The 26,034-nt window shown below is 44.1% G+C and overlaps 1 protein-coding gene across 1 annotated transcript in view; it reads left to right on the plus strand.

Moving 5' to 3' along the window:
* LOC144498933 (GTPase HRas) overlaps positions 1-14,216 on the plus strand; it is a 64,165-nt gene extending 49,949 nt beyond the window's left edge. The window contains exon 6 of the mRNA XM_078220862.1: positions 12,388-14,216. The gene's annotated coding sequence lies outside the window, so the exon portion shown is untranslated. The remainder of the gene's footprint in view (positions 1-12,387) is intronic.
* The last annotated feature ends 11,818 nt before the right edge of the window (positions 14,217-26,034 follow it).

Raw genomic sequence — 26,034 nt, forward strand, 5'->3', positions numbered from 1 at the left:
GTACAGAGGGAGGCCATTCGGCCCATTGAGTCTGCACTGACTCTCCAACACAGAGCATTTATTATCAAGGCCCACCTCTTGCCCAATCCCCACAACCCCACGCAATCCCCCTAATCTACACATCTTGGGGGACACAGGGCAATTTAGCATGGCTAATCCACCTAACCTACACTGTGTGAGGAAACCCATGCAGACGGGAGAATGTACGAACTCCACACACACAGTCACCCAAGGCTGGAAATGAACCCGGGTCCCTGGCGTTGAACATAAGAACATAAGAACTAGGAGCAGGAGTAGGCCATCTGGTCCCTCAAGCCTGCTCCGCCATTCAATAAAATCATGGCTGATCTTTTCGTGGACTCAGCTCCACTTGGCCCTTAATTCCTTTACTGTTCAAAAATTTATCTATCCTTGCCTTAAAAACATTCAATGAGGTAGCCTCAACTGCTTCACTGGGCAGGGAAGTGTGAAGAAGTTCCTCCTCAACTCAGTCCTAAATCTGCTCCCCCCTATTTTGAGGCCATGCCCCCTAGTTCTAGTTTCACCTGCCAGTGGAAACCACTTCCCTGCTTCTATCTTATCTATTCCCTTCATAATCTTATATGTTTCTATAAGATTTCCCCTCATTCTTCTGAATTCCAACGAGTATAGCCTCAGTCTCTCCTCATAAGCCAACCCTTTCAATTCCAGCATCAACCTAGTGAATCTCCTCTGCACCCCCTCCAGTGCCAGTATATCCTTTCTCGGGGAAGGAGAACAAAACTCTACACACTACTCCAGATGTGGCCTCACGAGCGCCTTATACAGCTGCAACATAACCTCACTGTTTTTAAACTCCATCCCTCTAGCAATGAAAGACAAAATTCCATTAGCCGCCTTAATTACCTGCTGCACCTGCAAACTAACTCCTTGTGATTCCTGCACAAGGACACCCAGCATGCTGCAATTTTTTACCATTTAAATAATAGTCCATTTTGCTGTTGTTCCTACCAAAATGGATGACCTCACATTTACCAACATTGTACTCCATCTGCCAGACCCTCGCCCACTCACTTAGACTATCTATATCCTTTTGCAGACTTTCAGCGTCCTCTGCACACTTTGCTCTACCACTCATCTTAGTGTCATCTGTGAATTTTGCCACACTACACTTGGTCCCCAATTCTAAATCATCTATGTAAATCGTAAACAATTGTGGTCCCAACACTGACTGCAATTGGCACACCAATTGAGGCACACCACTAGCCACTGATCGCCAACCAGAAAAACACCCATTTACCCCCACTCTTTGCTTTCTGTTTGTTAACCAACCCTTTATCCATGCTAATACAATACCCGTAACACCGTGCACCTTTATCTTATGCAGCAGTCTTTACTGCGGCACCTTGTCAAATGTCTTCTGGGAATCCAGATACACCACATCCACAGGCTCCCCATTGTCCACTGCGCATGTAATGTTCTCAAAGAATTCCACCAAATTAGTCAAACATGACCTGCCCTTCATGAACCCATGTTGCGTCTTACCCAATGGGACAATTTATATCCAGATGTCTTGCTATTTCTTCCTTGATAGATTCGAGTATTTCCCCTACTACAGAAGTTAAGCTAACCGGCCTATAGTTACCCGCCTTTTGTCTACCTTTTTTAAACAGTGGCGTCACATTTGCTGTTTTCCAATCTGCGGGAACCACCCCAGAGTCCAGCGAATTTTGGTAAATAATCACTAGTGCATTTGCTATTTCCCCTGCCATCTCTTTTAGTACATCAGGGCCAGGAGACTTGTCTACCTTTAGCCGCATTAGCTTGCCCGACACTACCTCTTTCATGATAATAGTTTCTAGGTTCTCAACTGCCATAGCCTTCCGGTCATCAATTTTTGGCATGTTATTTGTGTCTTCCACTGTGAAGACCGACACAAAATACCTGTTCAATGCATTTTCTCATTTTCCAGTTATTACATCCCCCTTTTCATCCTCTAAAGGACCAATGTTTACTTTAGCCACACTTTTTCATTTTATATATTTGTAGAAATCTTTGCTATCTGTTATATTCTGAGCTAGTTTACTCTCATAATCCATCTTACTTTTTGTAGCTTTTTTCGTGGCTTTCTGTTGACCTTTAAAGATTTCCCAATCCTCCAGTTTCCCACTAATCTTTGCCACTTTGTATGCATTTTCTTTCAATTTGATACCCTCCTTTATGTCCTTGGATATCCATGGCTGATTATCTCTTTTCTACAGTCCTTCCTTATCACTGATATATACAAGAGGCAGCAATGCTAATCACTGCCACCCATCATCGTCTGCTGATGAAGCCCTCACCCATGCCTTTGCCAATTCTAGACTTGACTATTCCAATACACTTCTAGCTAACCTCCCACGTTCATCCAAATCTCAGCTGCCACTGTTGTAACCCTGAGAGTCCCATCGCCCCTGTGCTCACTGATCTACATTGAGCTTTGCCAAACAGGAGCCAATTTTACAATTCTCCCCATAGTTTTCAAATTTCTCCATAGCCTTACCCCTCTGTAATCTCCTCCAGCCCCACAATCCTCTGAGCTATCTGCACTCCAATAATTTCAGCCTCTTAACCCGGATTTTAATCACTCCTCTGGTGGTCGTGCCTTCAGCTGCCTGGGCCCTGAGCTCTGAAATTCATTTCCTAAACTCCTCCTGTTCTAATATCTCCTGCTGTTGCTCTGAGCTTGGTCAGTGTTTGGAATGTTTTGACCAAGTTAAAGACACTATGTAAAAACAAGTTCCTGGTGATGGGGTTGATTGCTACAAATCATTGCCACAATTTCAGACCCTAGGTGACCTCACGAATCATGCCATGGATGCATTTGCACCACGTTTACTGTGCGAGAATTCTGTTTATCCTCAAACAGATATGTCACAGTGGGTCACAGTCTTGGCTTTGTGTCATAGGTCATTTGTTAAAGTCCCACTCTAAAGACTTGAGCACAAAATCTGGACTGACAGTGCAGCCCTGTCAGGGGTAGGGGAGGCACTGAGGGAGTGTTGTGCCTTTGAGTGTGGGAGTAGCACTGAGGGAGCACTGCAGCGTCAGGGATGGGAGTAGCACTGAGGGAGTGCTGTGCCATGGGGATAGGGGAGGCACTGAGGGAGCACTATCGTCAGGGATGGAAGAGGCACTGAGGGAGCACTGTGCTATCAGGGGAGGGACTGAGGGAGTGCTGTGCCGTTGTTGGGGGTGGGGGGGGGGGGAGAACGGGTGGGCGGTGGAGAGCACTGAGGGAGTGTTGCACTGTTGGAAGCACTGTACCGCTGAAAGAGTACTTGAGTACTATTGTTAGTGGGGACAATATTGAGGGAGTGCTGCACAATTGGGGATGGGGGAAGTATGAGGGAGTGCTGCAGTGTCAGGAGGTGGAGGAGGGTGGTGTTGGGGGTGGTGGGTGACAGCACTGAGCATGCGCTGCGTTTTTGGGTGTGGGGCAGCACTGAAGGAGTGAAAAAGATTGAGAGGCACTGGAGCCAGTGTGGAGTCTTGCTGCCCATTGTCATGTGTGGGAGTTTAAATTAGTTGCCACATAACATTAACATACAGAGGGATCTGGGCATGCAGATCCACAGTTCCCTAAGAGGCAACACAGGTGGCCAAGGTAATTAAGAAAGCATATAGCATGCTTGCCTTCATTGGCTGGGGCATTGCGTACAAGAGTTGGGAAATCATGTTGCAGTTATATAAAACCTTGGTTAGATTACGTTTGGAGTATTGCGTGCAGTTCTGGTCACCACGCTACCAGAAGGACGTGGTAGCTTTGGAGAGAGTGCAAAGAGGGTTCACCAGGATGTTGCCTGGTCTCGAGGGTGCTGGTTATGAGGAGAGGTTAAATGAACTAGAATTGTTTTTGCTGGAAAGACGGAGGCTGAGGGGAGACCTGATAGAGGTCTATAAAATTGAGAGGCATACAGAGTGGATAGTCAAAGGTTTTTTCCCAGGGTGGAAGTGTCAATTACAAGGAGGCACAGGTTCAAGGTGAGGCGACTGTGCAGAGGGACCTGGGGGTCCTTGTGCACGAATCGCAAAAACTCAGTCTGCAGGTGATCAAGAAGGCGAATGGAATGTTGGCCTTTATCGCGAGGGGGATAGAATATAAAAGCAGGGAGATCTTGCTGTAACTGTACAAGGCACTGGTGAGGCCGCAACTGGAGTACTGTGTGCAGTTTTGGTCCCCTTATTTGCGAAAGGATATATTGGCCTTGGAGGGAGTGCAGAGAAGGTTCACCAGGTTGATACCGGAGATGAGGGGTGTGGCTTATGAGGAGAGATTAAACAGATTGGGTCTGTACTCGTTGGAGTTTAGAAGGATGAGGGGTGATCTTATAGAGACATATAAGATAATGAAGGGGCTGGATAGGGTAGAGGTGGAGAGATTCTTTCCACTTAGAAGGGAAACCAGAACTAGAGGGCACAGCCTCAAAATAAGGGGGGGCCGGTTCAGAACAGAGTTGAGGGGGAACTTCTTCTCTCAGAGGGTAGTGAATCTCTGGAATTCTCTGCCCATTGAAGTGGTGAAGGCTTCCTCGTTGAATATGTTTAAATCACGGGTAGATAGTTTTCTGATCGATAAGGGAATTAGGGGTTATGGGGAGCAGGCGGGTAAGTGGAACTGATTCGCTTCAGATCAGCCATGATCTTGTTGAATGGCGGGGCAGGCTCGAAGGGCCAGATGGCCTACTCCTGCTCCTATTTCTTATGTTCTTATGTGAGAGGGGGAAAGTTTAAGGGAGATGTGTGGGGAAGTTTTTCAGACTGGTGGGTGCCTGGAATGTGCTGCCAGAGGCACTTTAACAATATTTAAGGGGCACCTAGATGGATACGTGAATAGGGAGGAAATAGAGAGATACGGACAGAGTAAGGGCAGAAGGTTTTTTTTTAGTTAGGGCATCATGAAACTAGAACTAGGGGGCATGGCCTCAAAATAAGGGGAAGCAGATTTAGGACTGAGTTGAGGAGGAACTTCACCCAAAGGGTTATGACCTGTGGAATTCCCTGCCCAGTGGAGCAGTCGAGGCTACCTCGTTGAATATTTTTAAGGCAATGATAGATAAATTTTTAAACAGTGAAGGAATTGAGGGTTATGGTGAGTGGGCGGCTAAGTGGAGCTGAGTCCACGAAACGATCAGCCATGATCTTATTGAATAGCGGAGCAGGCTCGAGGGGCCAGATGGCCTACTCCTGCTCCTAGTTCTTATTATGTCCTTATGATCAGCACAGGCTTGGAGGGCCGAAGGGCTGTTCCTGTGCTGTACCTTTCTTCTTTTATAACTCGAAATAGACTTCAGCCACTGCATTACTTCCAAGTGGTTTGGAGCACTCTAGGCTTGGAAGGGCTTGATAAATAGAGTTCTTGTCACCTGTAATCAATGAACATACAAACAGTCGCCACATGATGGAGCATCAGAGCAGAGTGAATGTTGTAGTTGTAGTTAGCTGATAAAGAATCTGAGAATCCTGCGCATCAGAGCCATTCGTCCTGGCTCTGTCCTGGCTCTGTCCTGGCTCTGTCAGTATAGTTCAATTAGCCCACACCGTGCTCTTTCCACACAACCCTGTGAACATTTTCCATTTCAAGTTTTTTTATCTAATTTTCTTTCTGAAGATAATAGTTGAATTAAATGTTGTATATGGCTTCAAGAAAGCTCTGGTAATGGCCTTCCAGTGCAGTACTGAGGGAGTGTTGCAGGGTTGGAAGTGCTGACTTTCAGATGATACATTAAATTCAGCTGGATGTAAAAGCTCCCATGACACCATTTTCAAAAGATGATGATATCTTGGCCAATCAACATCTCAGAAAAACACACTACCTGGTCATGATCACATTGCTGTTTGTGGGAGCCTGCTGTGCAAATTGGCTGCTGTGTTCCCTATAATTTGAAGCGTAGTCACTGTTGTTAAGTGTTTTGACTTGTCCAGTGCTCAAGAGGTGCTATATAAATGCAGGTCCTTCTTGTATTGACATGCATCAGCTGCCCTTTCAAACAGCGAGTCACAACAGTCCATGTGTATTTTTTTAAATTCTCCTCCTGTCCCCCTCTGGTTCTTTTGTCAATGATTTTAAATCTGTGTCCCCTCATTACTGACCCTTCTGCCAGTATCAGATGCTTCTGATCTACTCTTATCGAAAACTTCACTTTGGTAATCCTATGGCCTGTATCAGTGGGTCCCAACCTTTTCAGTAACACGGCACACTTCAATGAGACAAACAATTCCACCATAAACCTGTGTTTGTTCAGCTGAATCGAATGCTCATCAACGCCCCACAATGTAGTAGTGAATCTAGGCAACGGCCTAGTGGTATTATCGCTAGGCTATTAATCCAGAAACTCCGTTAATGTTCTGGGGACCCGTGTTTGAATCCTGCCACGGCAGATGGTGGAATTTGAATTAAATAAAATTATCTGGAATTAAGAATCTACTGATGACCATGAAACCATTGTCAGAAAAACCCATCTGGTTCACTAATGTCCTTTAGGGAAGGAATTCTGCCATCCTTACCTGGTCTGGCCTACATGTGACTCCAGAGCCACAGCAAAGTTGACTCTCAACTGCCTTCTGAACAAGGGTAACTAAGGATGGGCAATAAATGTTGGCCAGCCAGCAATGCCCATGTCCCACAAAATAATTTTTTAAAAATCGACAATTGTGTAGAAGGGACACAGTCACTGTGTCCAATCTCCATAGAGATGGAACATCGGTGCCTGCTACATTTTTGGTGGGTTCCACAATGGATGTTTGATGTTTCAGGCAATTTGGAAAGGAGGTTTCACAACCAGCAACAAATCTCAAATTATATTTATTTGTATATAGTTTTGAAAATGCCAGCCTTAAATTGAGACTAATTGAGTCCAGCAAGGCCGCAGTTGGTGAGAAAGAAAATATTACAAGCCATGACTTGCAAATTATTTGACAACATGTGTTGCATTCAAAAATAAGAACGAGGAAAATGATTGGTAGATCTGAAAATTGACCTAAACTGTTCAGTGAAATTTGTTTTTTTTTTAAAAACTGCCTCAATCTATGCTGGGCTGACTGGAAGCAAACAGCAAGTGATTTCCAGCAAACCTGCTCACCGCAAACTAACTATAATCTGACATTAGAATTTGGAGGAACACTCTGCCTTTCACCTGGAACATTACAAGATTGCAATTTAATTTATTAGTTACAAATAGTGGCCTGTTTAAATCTAAAAGTAGATGTAAATGCCTCCAAGGCCGCTCACCATGCTTTTATTTTCTCTCGTTCACTCTTGACTAGTCTAGTCGGAACTAGTGTTCAGACAAGCTGCACGATATCCTTACAATCAGCATTTACAAACCTGGATGCCAGTGGCCCTGTAGTTATATCTGCCAAACATGCCTCATTATAAAAGAGTTTTACAATAAAAGTTGTTTTGTATGTGACTTTAACCAAGGGAAAGCTTTTGTGCAAATACCTGAAACAATGGTTGGTGGATATAAATTACATGCACCTATGAAGAATTCACAAGAATATCACAAAGACGAGTTCAACATAAGTCCAATGTAAATTGCGGGGGGGGGGGGGTGGTTGGTTGATGGGGTGATGTGAACTGAGTGAGGATCTAAACATGCAGAAACAATTTTTGATAAGGTCCCCCATGGTCGGCTTATGATGAAAGTGAGGAGGTGTGGGATAGAGGGAAAGTTGGCCGATTGGATAGGCAACTGGCTGTCTGATCGAAGACAGAGGGTGGTGGTGGATGGAAAATTTCCGGATTGGAGGCAGGTTGCTAGCGGAGTGCCACAGGGATCAGTGCTTGGTCCTCTGCTCTTTGTGATTTTTATTAATGACTTCGAGGAGGGGGCTGAAGGATGGATCAGTAAATTTGCTGATGACACCAAGATTGGTGGAGTAGTGGATGAGGTGGAGGGCTGTTGTAGGCTTCAAAGAGACATAGATAGGATGCAAAGCTGGGCTGAAAAATGGCAAATGGAGTTTAACCCTGATAAGTGTGAGGTGATTCATTTTGGTAGGACTAATTTAAATGTGGATTACAGGGTCAAAGGTAGGGTTCTGAAGACTGTGGAGGAACAGGGAGATCTTGGGGTTCATATCCACAGATCTCTAAAGGTTGCCACTCAAGTGGATAGAGCTGTGAAGAAGGCCTATAGTGTGTTAGCTTTTATTAACAGGGGGTTGGAGTTTAAGAGCCGTGGGGTTATGCTGCAACTGTACAGGACCTTGGTGAGAGCACATTTGGAATATTGTGTGCAGTTCTGGTCACCTCACTATAAGAAGGATGTGGAAACGCTGGAAAGAGTGCAGAGGAGATTTACCAGGATGCTGCCTGGTTTGGAGGGTAGGTCTTATGAGGAAAGGTTGAGGGAGCTAGGGCTGTTCTCTCTGGAGCGGAGGAGGCTGAGGGGAGACTTAATAGAGGTTTATAAAATGATGAAGGGGATAGATAGAGTGAACGTTCAAAGACTATTTCCTCGGGTGGATGGAGCTATTACAAGGGGGCATAACTATAGGGTTCATGGTGGGAGATACAGGAAGGATATCAGAGGTAGGTTCTTTACTCAGAGTGGTTGGGGTGTGGAATGGACTGCCTGCTGTGATAGTGGAATCAGACACTTTAGGAACATTTAAGCGGTTATTGGATAGGCACATGGAGCACACCAGGATGATGGGGAGTGGGATAGCTTGATCTTGGTTTCAGATAAAGCTCGGCACAACATCGTGGGCCGAAGGGCCTGTTCTGTGCTGTACTGTTCTATGTTCTAAACAGGTGGACAATATTTTATTCATTTGTGGGACATGGGTGTCGCTGGCTGGCCAGCATTTGTTGCCCAAGGGTACCTGAGAATCAACCCCATTGCTGTGGGGCTGGAGTCACATGGAGGCCGCACCAGGGAAGGATGGCAGATTTCCCTCCCTAAAGTGCATCTGTGAACCAGATGGGTTTTTTCTGACAATCGACAATAGTTTCATGGGCATCAGTAGATTCTTAATTCCAGATATTTTTCAGTTAACTCAAATTCCACCATCACGCATGGTGGGATTCAAACCCGAGTCCCCAGAACATTAGCTGAGTTTCTGGATTAATAGTCTGGCGATAATACTATTAGCCCATCGCCTTCCCCCTAAGGGGGTAGAGAAGAGAGAAAACCTTTGGCATATTCCTGATTTTGCCATAAAAATCACCACGCACACCTGGGAATATCTGCTGACCCAGCAGGGATACTATAGGGAGTGTCCGAGATAGGGAGGTCTGTGATTTGAGTTTGAAAGTGGGAGCACATTCCCCATGTTTTGCAGTGGCTGTAGGGAATGTGAGAAATTAAATTGAGGCAGTGGTGACGCATTCGCCCTTAAATGGGTGACTACGCTGTACTTTGTTTTAGCCACAGACTGCAAAGCATCAGTAAAGGTTTGTGACAGCTTTCTGTTCTTGGCATAATGCATTTTTAGAGGTCCTATTGTGTCACTATTAGCACTGACTTCTTTGCCAGAAGATTGTGCATGTTTTGAATTTCTTTGGGGCTAATGGATCTCATCAAAACTCTACGTTGCGATTATTATGCGTAATCTGGTTTAGTTGCCATTAAACCTGTACCAGTTATCAAGTTCAGCAACTGTGATGTTTTTCTGAAATTTTCCAGAAAATATGAAACAACGCAGCTTATCTGAAGTCAGATTTATCAACAGGGAATTTTAGAATTGGTTATTGCTAAGCTTAATATACCGATTCTTAAATATAGAATCCCTACAGTGCCGAAGAGGCCATTTGGCCCATTGAGTCAGCACCAACTGTCTGACAGAGTATCTTACCCAGGCCCTATTCCCCCTAACCCCACACATTTCCCATGGCCAAACCACCTAACCTACACATCTTGGGACAATTTAGCACAGCCAATCCACTTAACCTGCACATCTTTTGGGAGGAAACAGACGCAGACACTGGGAGAACGTGCAAGCTCCACACAGACACCCAAGGTCAGAATTGAACCCGGGCCCCTTGCGCAGTGAGGCAGCAGTGCTAACCACTGTGCCATCGTGCTGTCCTATCATTGGTTATAAAGTGCAGAAAAGTAAATCACAGATGGAATGGTCAGCTTATGTCTCACTCAATTCAAGACATTGAGGTATGTCCCATCTCTCAAATCTTGAGAGAGCCACGCTGATTCACGAGCAGTCCTGTTAACATTCAGCTCACACTGAACTTCATCTTGACAATTGTACCTTTAACATTATCAACGTTATTGCCTTTTTATATTTCCCAAGACAAAAAATTATGGAAGCGACAGGGTCTTGGCTGCTCTGCATTGCATCTATTCAGGAAGGCCCACTGCTCATTACTGCTATCTGATAAGTCGGGGCTCTGAGCCATGGCTGCAGCATAATTGCGCCACTCTCGTGGCACACCGGTTGGGAACCACTTGCCTGTATCATTGATTGAGGTGGAGCTGAGTTTGATTTATAACCTCACCCAGCACACTTCATTGAGAGAGGTCACTTCCTGATTTTGTCTTTTAATTTTCATGGGATGGCAAGGCCAGCATTTGTGGCCCATTCCAATTGCTCTTGAACTCAGGGCAGTTCAGAGTCATCCATATTGCTGTGGGTCTGGAGTCACATGTAGGCCAGACTGGGTAAAGATGGCAGATTTCCTTCCCTAAAGGACATTAGTGAACTAGATGGTTTTTTTAAACAATAATTGATAGTGGTTTGATAGTCATAATTACAGAGAATAGCTATATATTCTAGATTTAAGGGAGCGCTGCACTGTCAGAGGGGCAGTACAGAGGGGGTGCTGCACTGTCAGGCAATACTGTTTGTGGGACCTTGCTGTGTGCAGATTGGCTGATTCATTCTCTCCTTGCTGCAGTGACTACAAGTCGAAAGTGAGTGCATGCGAACATATGAAATAGGACTAGGCCTCTCAGCCCCTTGCACCTGCTCCACCATTCTATAAGATGATGGAGATCTGTTTGTGTTTTGAGTTTCATATTTCCATCTCTCTTTCTCCCTCCCAACCCAAGGGAATCAATCTATCTCTGCCTTAAAAATATTCAATGGCCTCACTTTGAGGCAGAGTTTCAAAGTCTCACAACCATCTGAGAGACAAAATTCCTCCTCATCTGTCCTTTAATTTTAAATCTGTGTCCCCTAATTCTGGACTCGCCCACAACAGGAAACATCTTTTCCAAATTCACTTGTCAAGAATATTCAGGATCTTGTACACTTCAATCAAGTCACCTCTCTTTTAAACTCCAGTGGAAAGGCTCATGCCACCTTGAATGTATTTACATGCTTTCTTTAATAAGGAGACCAATGCTATAAACAATATTCAGGATGTGACCTCTCCCATGCCCTGTATAACTGAAGCACAACATCCTTTTATGTTCAATTCCTCTTGAAAGGATAGCATTAATTTGCCTTCTTAAATTGCTTGCTGCACCTGCATACTAAAATTTTGTGATTCATGCACGAGAACACCTAGATCCCTCTGGACCTGGAATTCTACAGTCGTTCTCCATTTAAATAATACTCTGCTTTTGTATTCTTCCTGTCAAAGTGAACAATTTCACATTTTCCCACATTCATCTGCCAGATTTTTGCCCACTCACTCAATGTATCTATATCTGCAACTTCCTTCCAGCCATGTGACAACATACTTCCTTACTCATCTTTGTCTCATCTGCAAATTTAGCTATCATACCTTCACTCCCCTCATATAATCATTGATATAAATTGTAAAAGGTTGAGGCCGCAGCACAGGCCTGTCCAGTACTCCGCTTGTCACATCTTGCCAATCGGACAAAGACCCACTTGTGCATACTCCGTTTCTGCCAGCCAGCCAATCTTCTATCCATGCTAATATGTTACCCTCTTCACCATAAGCTTTTATTTTCCGCAAAAAACCTTTGATGCGGCACCTCATCAAATGCTTTCTAAAAGTCCAGGTACAATACGTCTACAAATTCCCCTTTACCTGTCCTTCAAAGTACTCTAAATTACTTGAATAAGCACCATCAATTTGTTTAGTTTATGAATGTTACGCACATTCAGGTACAGAGCCTTTAGTTTTGTCTTTCCATTATCTTTGTAACAGTTGGAGCATTCTTGATTTACTGAGTCTCATTTCCCATAACGTTATTTTCCTCCCTCTTAATTGGCTGTAAAGTGCTTTTGGATGTCCTGAGGTGGTGAAAAGTGCTATAGAAATATAGTTCTACCCTGTCCCTGCTGACTGACAGATTGCAAACTATTTCAAGAGCAGAATCCGCAATGTGGCTTGTACGATATTCTGACCTTTTTCCAATTAAAAATTCTTTAAATCTGTTGTCGTGGCCAATGTTTGCTTTGAACTTCGCTGACTTGTAACTGCGTGTTTAGTTCACAGGAACAATTTGAAGATTCACTCAACACACTGGTGCAGGAAGAGTGAGAGAGAGAGGGAGAGAGCGAATTATCGACTAGTAAAGGAAGGTGACAGCGGGGAGAGAAGTCTGAAGAATGACCAATCCTGTATAATAGAACAGTGTGAAGGGAGCCTGTATGACTCTTGTCAGCTGCCACCTGCTCCACACGGGTCTCCAGTTGTATAGAGCCATAAAATTTAAAATCACACTAAATTATTCTTACACTAGTTACCCTGTGATTCTGTGTCCCATTTCAGCATTGCTGGGAAATGTGTTCCTGCCATTAAAAAATGTACATAAATCATTAACTATAAAGTTGCAGGATCTTAAGAATATTGTTTTATACTTTGTACTTTGAGCTGATCCAATTTCTTTTTTTGAAAATAATGGTCTGTTTATTTCAGTGCTGGCAACATGGCTTTCTGTCTCTAAATGGTGGCAATGTGGATGAATATCGTTTTATACATGATGAAACTTTTGGGTATAAATATAATCTTCATGTGTCGCAATGTTGCGTTACTTCACAAATGTGAGAGGATGCACATATCCTTCACTTGAGAAACTTGTCGTGTTTTAGGAAGTGGAGTTTTTTTGAGGGAATTGTCCATTGGTTGCAGGAGGGGAATAGCCACTTACCTTTTGAGTGTTACTGGGATGTTTTTCTTTTTAAAATGGAAATCGCTAATGTAAATCCGTGACGTAAGTGTGTGTGTATGTGTGTAGAACGCCAGTCACCCAACAGGTACCTTAGAGGACGAGAGCAGCAGTTTGGTGGAAGGTTCTCAATTTGTGACATGAATTGGGTGTTTGGATAAAGGGGAGTTTATCCCAATTCTCCCCTCTGCTTTGGGTAGAGTGGCTGCACTTGTTTTAAAACCCCTTTCCATTCTCACCACCTTTTTAGAAACCATAGTCTGTTATTGGTTTCTTTTCTCACTCTTGGGGAATCCTTTCACTCCGCAGTCCCATCCCACTTCAGACATTATTGAAGCTCCACTGATTACCTCATATCACCGAGATTGCAAACCTTCAGTGATGCTGTTTGGGACGGGGAGAAAGCGATGCTTAATGAATATTTGACTGATCCCATTGACTGCTTTCACAGTGGACCTACGATTGCCCGTTTCCCTCTGCAGTGCTCAGGACTGTGTGAATGAAGACGGTCTCTATGTCAGTATTACTCCCTCGCTAAGATAATTAGTTTTAAGTGTCTCGCAGGATTAAATAGTCCAAATGACTGCAATGTCATTATATACGGGCTGTTCAGTCCCATGTTGCGATTAAGACAGCTGTCCAAGGCATCATTTAATTCGAATATTGTAGTGGGGAATGGGGAAAAATATTGTTTTTAGCCTGGGTATTTTAATATTTGAATGCAACAGTGAAATGTCCAAAAACACTGCTCAACTTTGATAAGGTTGAAACTGGTGCTAGATTGCAAGCAGAACAAGAATAGTTAAAGTTGAGACATCAGGTTAAGAGCCACTTCACCTGCCAACAAGGTTTCTTCCTTTGACACTTCTTAATGGTCCACGCATCAGAATTCACCAGTTGAAGGAGGGCTAAATTCTTCAGTGAAAACCCATAGTAAAATGACCCTCAATCCTGTCAAAACTGGGCCAGACTTGTATTGTCCTCACTCTGTGTTCACAAATGTGAAATAATCCTACTTTGAGCAGCAATCCTGTGGGTCTCACTCTGAGTTTTTTGGAGGGAGGGCTCATGTTGCCAACATGCTGCCAATTCTCTGTTTTATTTAACATGTACGTTTTCTGGGTGAAATAAAGATGATTTGAAAATAAATGCATCCTGTTTATTGTGAGGGGTTACACAGAGCTCGGGAATCAACTGCAGGGAGAACTGGGAGCTTCAGAATAGAATGGGCAAGCTGCAATAGGCAGCTGTGGAATTCGAATAACTAACAATGAAAGGAACCAGAGGCACAATCGTGGTTGCTCCCCATGGTGAAATATTCTAGGCTTTGTCACTCACCAACCTAACTTTGGTGCCCTGACTATGGGGTGCCCAGCCCCAACACACCAACCTGATCTTCAAGTCCACAATTCTTGGCCTATTAGCTCAGATTTATTATTTTAGTCTTGGATTGTGTGATCCTGCGAGCTCAGTAAAAGGCATTGGTCTTAACACTGTTGCCTGATTGGTGGATAAATTTAACAGCACCTGTGAGGAACACTTGGACAGCCTGGGGCTCTTAATTCTGGAAAAAGGGTAGACCTGAAGAGAGGTCTTAAAGATTGAGGAATTAAATTGGGTACATTTGTGAAGATTTATCCATTTGTTGGTGAAGAACAAGCGGGTATAAATATAGCGGTCACTAATAAATTTAATCATAGAATGAACCAGAACAGAAGGATGCCATTCGGCCCACTGAGACTGTGCTGCCTCTTTGCAAGGGCTATCCAATCATTCTCACAGCCCTTGCTCTTGTCATCATCACCCTAAAAAATGTTTCCCTTCACGTTCTTAGAACATAAGAACCAGGAGCAGGATTAGGCAATTCAGCCCCTCGAGCTTGCTTGTCTGACTTTGTCTTTGTCTCAACTCCACTTTACTGCCTGTTCTGTATATAACGCTTCAACACGTTACTAATCTGTCTAGCTCCTCAAATTTACTCAGTGTCCTGGCATCCGCCACACTCTGGGGTAGTAAATTCCCCAGGTTCACAACCCTTTGAGAGAAGAAATTTCTCCTCATCTCTGGTTTAAACCTGCCATCCCTTATCCTAAAACTATGACCTCTTGTTCTAGATTGCCCCACAAGGTGAAACATCCTTTCCGTGTCTACCGTGTCAATCCCCTTTAGCATCTTGTATACTTCAATTAGATCTCTTATTCTTTTAAACTCTGGAGAGTGTATGTCTAAACTACTCGATTCCTTTTTTCATAGAATGCCCACAATGCAGAAGGAGGCCACTTGGCCCATCGAGTCTGCATCAACCCTCTGACATAGAATGCACCCAGGCCCTATCCCCAAAACCCCACACATTTACCCCACTAATCTCCCTAACCTCCACATCTTGGGACACTATGGGGCAATTTAGAAATGTACCTAACCTGGATATTTTTGGACTCTGGGAGGAAACCAGAGCACCCAGATGAAACCCACTCAGACACGGAGGACCTGCAAACTCCACACAGCCAGTCACCCAAGGCGGAAATCGAACCTGGGTCTTTGGCGCTGTGGGGCAGCAGTGCTAACCACCGTGCCACCTGCTGAAAATGAGCCAATTCCCTTTTGAAAGTTATTATTGAATCTGCTTCCTTTGCTCTTTCAGACATTACTTTCCGTATCACACAAACTTACTGTCAAAGAACATTCTCTTCACTCTTCCCCCTGAATCCTTTGCTAATCATCTCCTGATTCCCCAAAGACTGTCCACCTTGCTAAGGAAATTTGGCATGCCCGCTGTGACTCTCACCAACTTTTACAGATGCACTTTAGAAAGCATTCTTTCTGGTTGTATCATAGCTTGGTATGACTCCTGCTCTGACTAAGACCGCAAGAAACTACAAAGGGTTGTGAATGAAGTCCAGCCCATTATGTAAACCAGCCTCCCATCCATTGATGCTGTCTACACTTCCCGCTGCCTCAGAAAGGCAGCCAGCATAATCAAGGACCCCACTCACCCCAGACATTCTCTCTTCCACCTTCTTCCTTCGGGAAAAAGATACAAAAGTCTGAGGACACCTACCAATCGACTCAAGAACAGCTTCTCCCCTGCTTCCATCAGACTTTTGAATGGACCTACCTCGCATTAAGTTGATCTTTCTCTACACCCTAGCTATGACTAACACTACATTCTGCAGTCTCTCCTTCTCTATGAACGGTATGCACAAGAAACAATACTTTTCATTCTATACTAATACATGTGACAATAAATCAAATCAAAACCATCTACAAGCACAAGTCAGGAGTGTAATGGAATACTCTCCACTTGCCTGGATGAGCACAGCTCCAACACTCAAAGCTCAACACCATCCAAGACAAAGCAGCCCTCTTGATTACTACCCCTTCCACAAACATTGAATCCCTCCACCACCAATGCACAGAAGCAGCAGTGTGTACCATCTACAAGATACCCTGCAGGAACTCACCAAGGCTCCTTAGACACCACCTTCCAGACCATGGCCATTACCATCTAGAAGGACAATGGCAGCAGATACATGGGAACACCACCACCTGCAAGTTCCCCTCCAAGGCACGCACCATCCTGACTTGGAAATATATCACCATTCCTTCATCGTCGCTGGGTCAAAATCTTGGTACTACCTCTCTAACAGTGCTGTGGGTGCACCTACATCACAATGTTAGAGATGATCAAAAACTCTAAGTTATGTTATGCAGTTAACCTAGACCCCAGTGTTCACTGATTTTGGCATTAGGGTGAGCACAAGGTGTTTTACTCTGGGTCTGATTCAATTGATCCACTGGGAAGCTTTCATTTAAAGCAAACTTTATTTTTAACAACACAGTTAAAATATAACAAAAAGAATGAGCATAACTTTTACCAATTGGAAATACTTAAACATGACAAGGTATGATTCTTAACAATCAGCAATCTCTATAGTTCCAATGTAAACAGTATCCTCAGAGACAAATCCCTCCAAGAATCAGCACAAATCAGATATGTTCATATGGGTGCTGTGTTTTTAGCCTTTAACCCCCCTGGACAGATACAGAAAGATACCTGCCTTCTGACTCCCATGCAGCAGTTTTCAGAGACAGATTTACCTTCAAACATCAGAATCTCAGAGAAAGAGACTTATTTTCTGGCAGATTCCAGTCTCCAAATCCAGAGAGTGACAGAGAGAGTGACTGTTCTCTAAAAATTCCAAGCAATATCTGAGCTTGATTTCTCTGCGTAAACCTGGCTCCACTCAGTCACATGATTTTACTGTCAATCAAACTAATCAAGCCCTACTGTGCAAAACCCCAGGGGAAAACCTTAAAATAATAGAACAGCATTAATCCAGATTTTTAAAACTTTACAGCAATTAGGAGTAATTATGCTGCTGCAGTAACAACAGGGCTGCTGGATGCAAACTAAACGGCACTGATAATAAAATAAACTGCTGAAACAGATCCTGCACAAGAAACATTTATTATATTCCTTTAAGGCACAGTAATATCACAACATGGACTGCAGCAGTTCAAGAGGCAGCTCACCGCCATCTTCTCAAGGGCAATTAGAGATGGGCAATAACCACTGGCCGAGCCAGCAACGACCACATCCCATAAGTTAGTTTTTAGAAATTACCTCTGGTTACAGAGGATTTTATGGCCTCGCTTGTCCCGAAACCATAAGATCCCGCCCAAGATCAACGAACCTTCCCATGGTCCTCCCCTCGCCCGCTCTGATTCCTGTGGCGGGCAGGATGGTAAAATGGTAAAATGTTAAGACATCCACAGGGTCCTGAAGCATATCATGGGATTTTACGACTGATCTTCAACACGCCAGATATCGGAAGATCTGGACCCCTGTGGTACTATTTTGAAGAAGAGCGGGGGAGTTACGCCTGATATCTTGGCCTAATATTTATCGTTAATTAAATATGACAATGCTGTTTACAGGAACTTGCTGTGCCCAAATTGACTGCTATCCTTCCCACATTATGATATTGAGTACAAGTTAAAGATACTTCATTGGCTGTAAAGCACTTGGACAATCCTGTGGCTGTGAAAGGTGCAGCGCGGTGACACAGTGCTTAGCACTGCTGCCTCACAGCCCCAGGGACCCGGGTTTGATTCCTGGCTCGGGTCACTGTGTGTGGAGTTTGCACATTCTCCCCGTGTCTATGTGGGTTTCCTCCGGGTGCTCCGGTTTCCTCCCATAATCCAAAGATGTGTGGGTTAGGTTGACTGGCCGTGCTAAGTTGTCCCTTAGTGTCAAGGGATTAGTAGAGTAAGTAAGTAGGGTTACGGGGATAGGGTGGTTATAGGGTCATGGTTATGGGGATACGGCCTAGGTGGGATTATGGCCAGTGCAAACTCGATGGGCCAAATGGTCTCCTTCTGCACTGTAGGGATTCTATGAAAATGACTGTCTTTGAAACAGTTTAGGAGGAGTTTCTTTGAGAGGGTGATGAGAATTTCTATCACATGGATTATTGACGCATTCAAGAGAAGGCTGGATGCAAACCCAAGGAAGAAGGGATCAGAGCGTCAACATAATGGGACGGCAAAGGCAGCACAGGAACTTATACGAATGGCCTCGACCCAAGAGAGAATTGCAAATGAGACTAAAGATGGGTTCGAGGAGGTGAGCACGGCCGTCTCTGAAATATCAGCACAGGTCGTAGCTATTGGAACTGTGGCGTTACAGAACCGATTGGCACTCAATTATGTGCTAGCCTCCCAAGGAGGAACATGCGCTATAGTTGGCTCCGAATGCTGTACATATATTCCAGATGCTTCGGAGAATATAACTCGCTTGGCAGATCATATTAAACACGTGGCGAAAACAATACAGGATGAGGGGAACCAATATCATAATTATAACCCTCCGGGATGGCTGGGGCAATGGTTCGGGTTGTGGGGTGCATACCTGATGCGTGGATTGATTGTATTAATTGTAATTGTAATTGCTTGCTGTGTTTGTATGGCATTATTGAACGCCTGTTGTAAAACAGTAACAGCGCGGATTATGCCAGGCGCAAGTGTACAGGCAGAGGGGGCAGACCTCCTGACAAAGGAGCTGGGCCCATATTCTGATAACATTTGGTTCTAAGTTGGTCATGGGGTCATGTTTGGACCTGGCCTGACCAAAAGGGGGGAATGAAGAAGGGAACAGGTTAATGAACTTTGTAACACTTAAGATTTGTGCAAAGCATTGAAACCCGAACTTTGTAATACTTAGAGATTTGTGAGAAACATTGTAGAGCTTGTTTTCATGTCTGTAGAACTTGTTTTCGTGTATCCACACAAATAAGAGAAGCAGCTGCTGTATACAAGCTCATGATTTTCCCAGCTAATTGTGATCAGGAATGTGGCTAACCCAGCTAGAATCCATTTTGTGTCCTTTTATATTATGTACCTTTGTTTAACACGGTGGAGCTGACATGTATGCCTTCTGTGATCGTATAATAATAGGTCCATATATATTCATTATATACTATTCATCCTTACCGATATAAATTGTTATATAGGCCCCTGTATTTCAGTTGACTTGTTTATGCAAACTTATAATCTTGTATGCTGGATAAACAAACAGCGGGTGTCCACATAGAGGCGACAGAACAGATAGTCGCAACCTTGAGATGGCCACGGTTACACGGGAAGGACAGAACTGCCGAGGCAGCAATAATCGTGAGAAAATGCGGACGTGACCAGGGGCGAAAATATATGTATAAATATTTGCTCTCAACCTGTATTCGGGGAGAAGTCTGGAGACCGTGTTAGGAATCGGACTTCTCCCACAAGCTTGTGAAAATAAACCACTGTACTTTGACTCACGACTAGTCTCAGAGGTATTTTTTACCTACAACAGTTTCTATCTCTGATATTTTCATAATTAATAAATAGAATTTAGAAAGGAATTTTTTAAAAGCGTGAATCTTTCGTGCCACAGCTACTTTTGCTGTTGGATTTTGGTTTGAGAGTACGCAAGAGATGAATCTCTACTTCTTGGAGAATTCAAGGCAACCCTGGACCATTGGATCAATTGGTAACAGATGAAATTTGCTGTCAATGGAATACACATCTTTGGGCTGTGGGAGGAAACTGGAGGACCCGGAGGAAACCCAGAAATAGAAGCAGGAGTCAGCCAAATGTCCCTCAAGCCTGCCCTGCCATTCAGTGAGATCATGGCACATCTATACCGGCCTCAGCTCCTTCTCTGTGCCATTTCCTCAAAGCTTTTAATCCCCGATCTATCAAATATTTATCCACCTTCACTTTAAATACGTCTAATGATCCAGCCTCCACCATCCTTTTGGACAGGGAATTCCAGAGAAGAAATTCCTCTGCACCTCAGTATTAAATGACCAGCCCTTTATCTTGTAGCGATGTCCCCATGTTCAAGACTCTCCCATTCGTGATAACATCTCACCATCTATCCTGTCAAGCCCTCTCAGGATCTTATATGTTTAAATAACGTCACCCCTCACTCTTCTAAATTCCAAGGAATACAGACCCAGACTATTTAGTCTCTCTTGATAGGACAACCCTCTCATCCCAGGAATTAGCACGGTGAATCTCCTTTGGACTGCCTCCAATGTTATTGAAATAACTCCTCAGGGGCCGGTGTCCCTTCACCATATTCCCTTTATTTACAAACTCTATTCCAATCCTCAGAGTGTTTCAGGTACAATGTCAGTATCCGGAGTGCCAGTAGACCTGACACTCCTCAACAGGTGCGACCCTCTGATTGGGCAGGCAATCATTACCTCAATCAGGGAGCTCATACTCCAAGAGGCTGAACTCATGGGACTTGTTGAGGTCATTACAGTTACTATACCCTTTTATAGGTAGTGGGGACCAAAGCTGTATGCAGTATTTCAGGTGAGGCCTCACCAACACCCTGTACAATTGCAATAAAACCTCCCTATCATTAACCTCCAACCCCTTTGCAATGAAGGCCAAAACACCGTTTGCTTTCTAGACTATTTGTTGGACCTGTCTGCTAGCTTTTTGTGATTCATGCACTAGAACACCTCGATCCCTCTGTACTTCACTCACCTCACTCAAAAGAGTAACGAAGGAGAGAGTAGGGCCTCTTAAGGATCAACAAGGTCATCTATGTGCAGATCCACAAGAGATGGGTGAGATCCAAAATGAATATTTCTCATCAGTATTTACTGTTGAGAAAAGCATGGATGTTAGGGAACTTGGGGAAATAAATAGTGATGTCTTGAGGAGTGTACATATTACAGAGAAGAAGGTGCTGGAAGTCTTAAAGCGCATCAAAGTAGATAAATCCCCGGGACCTGATGAAGTGTATCCCAGGACATTGTGGGAGGCTAGGGAGGAAATTGCGGGTCCCCTAGCAGAGATATTTGGATCATCGATAGTCACGGCTGAGGTGCCTGAAGATTGGAGAGTGGCAAATGTTGTGCCTTTGTTTAAAAAGGGCTGCAGGGATAAGCCTGGGAACTACAGGCCAGTTAGCCTCACATCTGTGGTGGGTAAATTGTTGGAAGGTATTTTGAGAGACAGGATCTACAGGCATTTAGAGACCTAAGTACTGATTAGGGACAGTCAGCATGGCTTTGTGAGTGGAAAATCATGTCTCACAAATTTAATTGGGTTTTTTGAAAGGGTAATCAAGAAGGTAGATGAGGGCAGTGCAGTTGATGTTGTCTACACGGACGTTAGCAAAGCCTTTGACAGGATACCGCATGGTAGGTTGTTGCATAAGGTTAAATCTCATGAGATCCAGGGTGAGGTATCTAAATGGATACAAAATTGGCTTCTTGACAGAAGCCAGAGGGTGGTTGCAGAGAGTTGTTTTTCAAATTGGAGGTCTGTGACCAGCGGTGTGCCTCAGGGATCAGTGCTGGGCCCACTGTTATTTGTCATTTATATTAATGATTTGGATGAGAATATAGGAGGCATGGTTAGTAAGTTTGCAGATGACACTAAGATTGGTGGCATAGTGGACAGTGAAGAACGTTATCTCCAATTGCAATGGGATCTTGATCAATTGGGCCAGTGGGCTGACGAATGGCAGATGGAGTTTAATTTAGACAAATACGAGGTGATGCATTTTGGTAGATTGAACCAGGGCAGGACTTACTCAGTTAATGATAGGGCATTGGGGAGAGTTACAGAACAAAGAGATCTAGGGGTACATGTTCATAGCTCCTTGAAAGTGGAGTCACAGATGGACAGAGTGGTGAAAAAGGCATTCGGCATGCTTGGTTTCATCGGTCAGAACATTGAATACAGGAGTTGGAATGTCTTGTTGAAGTTGTACAAAACATTGGTAAGGCCACACTTGGAATACTGTGTGCAATCCTGGTCACCCTATTACAGAAAGGATATTATTAAACTAGAAAGAGTGCAGAAAAGATTTACTAGGATGCTACCGGGACTTGATGGATTGAGTTATAAGGAGAGGCTGAATAGACTGGGACTTTTTTCTCTGAAGCGTAGGAGTTGAGGAGTGATCTTATAGAGGTCTATAAAATAATGAGGGGCACAGATCAGCTAGATAGTCAATATCTTTTGCCAAAGGTAGGGGAGTCTAAAACGAGAGGGCATAGGTTTAAGGTGAGAGGGGAGAGATATAAAACTGTCCAGAGGGGCAATTTTTTCCACACAGAGGGTGGTGAGTGTCTGGAACAAGCTGCCAGAGGTAGTAGTCGATGCGGGTACAATTTTGCCTTTTAAAAAGCATTTAGATAGTTACATGGGTACGATGGGTATAGAGGGATATGGGCCAAATGCGGGCAATTGGAATTAGCTTAGGGTTTTAAAAAAAAGAGCAGCATGGACAAGTTGGGCCAAAGGGTCTGTTTCCATGCTGTAAACCTCTATGACTCTATGACCTGCAGTCTCTCTCCAGTTGGATAATAATCTGAACACAGCAAGGAAAACAGGGAGACTGGCATACTCCATGACTGGTACTGAAATATCAAAAGGTTAGGTTGAAAGAGGCCTCGGAGTGTTAGTAAACTCAAAATCAAATATATCCGACCTGAAATCAGATGTGGAACCAGAGCCAGAATGATTGAAAGCTAACAGAGAAAATTCAGATCAAAACTGTACTGAGATCTGGTCAGGCTGCACCCTGGATACTGGGTCTCATTCTGAGAAACAGGAGGCATTTTCTATAAGAAAGGTGAAGGCGTAAGGGAACGGGCTGAATAAACATGGCCTGGACTATTTGCTCAGGTGGAGGTTAAATAACATATCACTGTCGGTGTACCTTCACCACGTGGATTGCGTGAGTTCGAGAAGCCTTCTCAAGGGCAATGAGAGAGGGGCAATGAGAGATGGGCAATAAAATGTTGGCCTTGCCAGCGATACTCATCTTTCTTGCTGAATACATTTTTAAAATGCCAGTCTTCAATGCTATTACTGGAAAACACTTGCTCCCTTTTATGCGCAGGTTTAAATAAATAGCCAGTGATCGAGTAAATAGCACATGTAATATGATAGAACTAAACATGTCACGGCTGTTGGACATTTCCACATCGTCTTTCTATTCTCACAGTCAATGATGTTGCAGACACTCCTGAGAGCTTAGCCTGACCTCTCGATATAGAACGTTACACTCACCCTTACTCCTGTGCATTCTCGTAACATGTTGTCCCATTAATAAATGCAGAGGAGAGAACGATAGAAATAGGTTTGCAGCAATCTGGGTGTTTTTTGATATTAGAAGAATGAGTAGGCCATTCGGTCCCTTCAATAAGATCATGGCTGATCTGGTCGTGGCCTCAACTCCATATTCTATCTACCCTCGAAAATCATCTACTTCCTTGTTAGTCAAGAATCTATCTACCTCTGCCTTAAAAGTATGCACTGGTACTGCCTCCATCCCACTCTGGTAAAGAGGGTTCCAAAGATTCATGACTCTTTGAGAGGAAAAAACACTTGTCACCTCCATTTTAAATGATAGTGTACGATCCTTTGCAAGTATTTGGGACGGCACGGTGGCACAGTGGTTAGCATTGCTGCCTCACAGCGCCAGGGACCCAGGTTCGATTTCCGGCTTGGGTCACTGTCTGTGTAGAACCTGCACGTTCTCCCTGTTTCTGCGTGGGTTTCCTCCAGGTGCTCCGGTTTCTTCCCACAGTCCGAAAGACGCGCTGCTTAGGTGCATTGGCCACGCTAAATTCTCCCTCGGTGTACCCGAACAGGCTCCTAGGGGAATGTGGCGACCAGGGAATTTTCACAGTAACTTCATTGCAGTGTTAATGTAAGCCTACTTGTGACACTAATAAATAAACTTTATTTCTGTAAAGATTTCCTAAAAATGTTTCCCACTGAAGAGCATAAGAACCAGTGAATTATCTCCAATATAAAGCAAAATACTGGAAATCTGAAACAAAAATGGAGAAACATCTGGAAATGTACAGGAATTCTAGAATAAAGAACAAACAGACAACATATTGACCTCATCCTACAGAAAAGCATTTCCACAGCATCGTTCATAAGCTTGAGACATCTCAAAGCACGTTACAGCTGATGAAGCGCTTTGTGAAGCCTAGTCACTGTTGTGTAGGAAACATGGCAACCAATTTGCAAACAACACAATTCACAAACAGCAATATGATTAGGGCAAGTTAATTACTGGATGTTGGTTGAGGAATAAATATTGGTCCGGACACCAAAGAAAACTCCCCAGCTCTGTGGGATCTGAGAGGAAAGATGTGACAAGCAGCACCTCCAACGATGCAGCACTCCCTCAGTACTGACTGGAAGTTTCAGTCTGGATTTTCAATTCAAGATTCTGGAGTGGGATTTGAATCCACAACCATCTGGGATTTGAATCCACGACAACAATAAGCAGCCAGCATAATTAAGAACTCCATGCACCTCGGACATTCTCTCTTCCACCTTCTTCCGTCGGGAAAAAGATACAAAAGTCTGAGGTCACGTACCTACCGACTCAAGAATAGCTTCTTCCCGGCTGCCGTTAGACTTTTGAATGGACCTACTGATGCACTATCAATCGAGCCGAGACTAGTTGAGAGCAAGACAAACAGACTTTTATTGGCAAGAACTTGGAGCCATCCCTGTCGGTGATCGGGTCTGAACTGAGAGCAAGGGGGAGGAGCCACCGCCTTTATACCCAGACCAGGGGGAGGAGACTTGGGCGGAACCGACAGGGATGTGCCACATATACAGGTAATGAGAAATACTAACTACAGTGGTTAACCACCACAGATAACAGATAACAGTGGTTTACCACACCTACCTCTCACTAAGTTGATCTTTCTCTACATCCTAGCTACATTCTGCACTCTCTCCTTTCCTTCTCTATGAACGGTATGCTTTGTCTGTATAGCGTGCAAGAAACAATACTTTTCACAGTATGCTAATACATGTGACAATAATAAATCAAATCAAATCAAATCAAAATCTGACCCAGAGGAGAGAACACCACCAACCGAACCACGGCTGACAGCTGGTTTTACTGTTCGGATTGTAGTGGAGTTCATGTTTCGAAAGTAAAACTATGAAGGAAAGGGACCTAGACAAATCTTCCAGGAGGGAGAGGAGGGAGGTGGGGGGATGGGGTGGGGGGGGGGGGCTCACCAATATAAAAAGAGGATCACACAGAAACAAGTTGACACTTGGCCAAGAGAGGCCAGCCCAGCTGTAGAGGGAGCTGTTGGAGAAGAGTGAGAACATTAAAAGGGACAAGTAAAGCTTGAATCTGAGGGTGAAGGAAGGGCATTCGCTATTCAGAATGATGGCAACCTCCCAGTGTCTCGAGAGAAGATACAAATAACAGACAATCCCTCCCCCAACAAGAAAATCCCTCCCCCAACAATTGCAAAATGCCTAAAGGAGATGCAATTCCGTAAACTGTAAAAATGTAAAACAAATAAATAGCCAGCAATAGGGAGTTATCCCATTCTGCTGAAACCAGGGGAGGATTTTCTGGCCATTCCTGTTAGCGGGATCTTCCGTGGGGGGGGAAGGGGGG

This window comes from Mustelus asterias, chromosome 9, assembly GCF_964213995.1.
Source record: "Mustelus asterias chromosome 9, sMusAst1.hap1.1, whole genome shotgun sequence".
In the NCBI taxonomy this organism is placed as follows: Eukaryota; Metazoa; Chordata; class Chondrichthyes; order Carcharhiniformes; family Triakidae; genus Mustelus; species Mustelus asterias.